Here is a 3,438-nt window from a genome sequence, read left to right on the forward strand (position 1 = left end):
TATTTTAAAAGGGTCCCGCTTGCTAGAAGCTAATTTACGTGAGGTTTCTGCCCTAATGTTTAAGCGCTTGCTCAAACGGGTGTTCCACAGGAATCCCCTGTGCAATTGCTGTCTGGGCAACTATTAATGTTTTTTTCTTTTATATAACCACCAGGGATATCTAGAGTAGGCAATTTTATATATGGATCTGTGCTCTTTTTAACTGCTTTTCTTTGCATTCCAGTTTTGTTTCTAACTCTTTATTTCTTGGCTACCTGTACCCTTCCCTCCACCTAGTAGAGCCGGCCTTTGACACCGTACACAAAAAGTTACATGGCTAAGGATTAATGGAGTTATTTGGCCAAGCATTGAAATGAAAAGAACATTTCAAGAAATCTTTGGCTGGAAGCAGAGGTTATTGGTGGGTATGCAATAAGAGATACATTTCGGCAGGTATATTTCCAGATGAGAGAGATGATTCAGGCAGTAGTATTGTATTGAGGCATTTGTAACTGATAAACTGATGCTTTAAAATTTGATCCTGCCAGACTTTGGCAACCAGTCAATGATTATAATAAAAAAATATTTAACACTTTTTTGTGTAAAGCCACATATAAGACCATTCGATAAAACAGCCCCACTTTCATGGAAAATTTGAGGAAAATTAATATATTACAGTGCATGGAGTATAGTGAGAAAATTAGATCAAACAAGGTCAAATTGAAAGGCTAAAATAAAATTAAAAAACAAAAACAGACAATAGCCATAATAATCAGAGTACCCAAAAGCTCACCAAATCGACTCATACACAGGCAGATAACACCAGGTTTAACCCTTTTGTTACTGTGGTACAGAGCTATTTTGCCATTTCTGTCCTATGTTGGTTTAACCATTTTCTGTGAATAGTGTACACATGTAAGCTATATATATTTTTTTTTTTTTTTTTTTTTTCAACCAGAGGAAGTGCTTTAATTTGATACCATATTCCCATGTTTAGTCAAACACTTAGTATGAGTAATTTATTAAAAACTAGTTGTTGGACGTTTGCGCAAACAACCTCCGCTGCTACCCGGGACTTCACGCCGGTGCTCCATCATAGAAGCCCCTGCGGATGTGTCAGGTAGCAGAGGAGGCTATCTCCACGCAGTGTACAGATGTTCACCGGCTGCCAGAGGGGAGGATCCAGGTCCCCTGCAGCTCTGCGGGGGATCTGGATCTTAGTTTTATAGTCAGACCTCTATTTGACGGTCTTGTATACAAGACAAGGTTTTCCCCCCAGATCATTTGCGCTGGAAAAAAAATAGAGCAAATACAGTAATTTACACACACGCATTGTGTGTGTATTTATTACATACATACACACACTCTATCACTGGCCACTTTATTAGGTACACCTGTTCAATTGCTTGTTAACACAAACAGCTAATCAGCCAATCACATGGCAGCAACTCAATGCATTTAGACATGTAGACATGGTCAAACCGAGCATCAGAATGGGGAAGAAAGGGTATTTAAGTAACTTTGAATGTGGCATGGCTGTTGGTGCCAGACATCTGGTCTGGGTATTTTAGAAACTGCTGATCTACATATACCTCTTATATCTCATATACCATATTCGCTCGATTTATAAGACGACCACCCAAAATTTGAATATTAATTTAGAAAAATTAAAGAAAAAAAATGAATATAAGACTACCCATAAGAAGTGTTTTTGTGCTTTGCTATAACTATTCAACTCTGATTGCCCACTAACTCATTTAGTGCACCCCCAAACCATCATTTAGTATGAAAAATATCTAAAAATGTGGGGAAAATTTACAAAGAAAACGAAATATTTTCAGTTCCACCAAAAAAACTATATATAACCAGTGCAAATGGAGAAAAACTTCCAAAAGTGTATTTAGGGATCTGTCCTGTTTTTGGAAACACCTCATATGCCTTGTATTTTCATTTATTTTGGCACTTACGCGTGATTCATATTTAACCCTGTATCACTGTTTCTAAACAAGATTTTTTAAAAATGTGGTATCCTGGGAGTAACGCCAAAATAGCGGCTAGAAAAATAAAAATTGCTAAACAAAAGTATATATTTTTTGAAAGTTGACATCCCAAAGTATTTTACTAGGGGCATTTTAACACTTTTGATTTAACCATTTTAGTGCCAGTCTGTCCTAAACATTACAGTAAAATGTCTGAACACAGTATTTCAGTATTTGTTTTCTGGGTACATAAAATTACGGAAACAACTTGTGATTTGTATTTAGAAACACCCCCAGAGTACAGGAATACCCCATATACATAGGTAGGGCATGTCTCTTTGGCACTGTGGGTTCAAAATTGGAACATGCGCATTTCAGTTTTCAAACATGGAATTTTGATAGATCAGTTTGTTGGGTCCAGGTCTCATCTGAAACACGTAAAGGGCCCATATTTCATTTTAACCCCCTAAAACTATATATTTCCGTAAACTAGACAGCTCAGGGAATCTAGTTAGGGGCATATTGGCATGTCCCATGCAGCTGATTCCACACCAGCTCTTTCCAAATTTAGTCTAACAAAGAAAAAATTTTCACATCCACTTTGTGGTTTCACCATGTTTATTTTTCTGGCTGGATGTGTGAAAAAACAAAATAGGTCTTGATTTGTGTTCAGTAACAACGCCCCCCCCCCCGAGTACAGCAGCAATACCCCACATACATAGGTAAGTAATGTTTCTCAAAACTGGAACGTGCGCATTTCAATTTTTAAACGTGTTTTAAATATTTTAAAACCGATTGCCGGTGACTCCAGTTTGAGCCTACAGAATCTCTCCGTGGGTGTGATTGAAGGCTTGGGGGCGGGCTCAGGTGGGCTGTGCTGTGCTGGTCTGTCCAGACAGCAGCAGCGCCCCCGCTCTCACCACAATTGTGCAGACGTGGGGACATTTTTATTGGGATGACGTACCTGGTACGTCCCGGTCTGCAGGTACCATGGTGTACCAGGTATGTCCCGGTCTCGAAGGGGTTAATAAAAACTATGATTTAGAAAAATTTATGTTTTTTTTTTATTTACTTTTATTTGCTGCTCTGCCCCCCTGATATGCCTTATACCCCCTATTTGGCACTCTGGCCCCCAGATATGCCTTATATCTGCCCCCCTGACTTACCGATGCATCCCCAGACTTGTCCCCTATGCTTCAGACTCCCTGGTGTCAAGTGACGGCAGCCAGTGGACACCTGCGGGATGCGCGCAGACAACCTCTGCTGCTACCCGGCTGAAGTCTCTGGTAGCATCGCACAGATGTTCCCCTTCTACTCTGCAGGGGACCTGGATCCTCCTCTCTGACAGCAGGTAATCTGGATCTTAGTCTTGTAGTCAGACATCTGAAAAAACCTTGTCTTATAATAGAGTAAATACCGTATATATATTTCTGGACAAGTAGGGCTTTTAAAAAAAGTAAAAATAAATAAAGCATTGATA

Source organism: Spea bombifrons, chromosome 10 (assembly GCF_027358695.1).
Source record: "Spea bombifrons isolate aSpeBom1 chromosome 10, aSpeBom1.2.pri, whole genome shotgun sequence".
NCBI lineage: Eukaryota > Metazoa > Chordata > Amphibia > Anura > Pelobatidae > Spea > Spea bombifrons.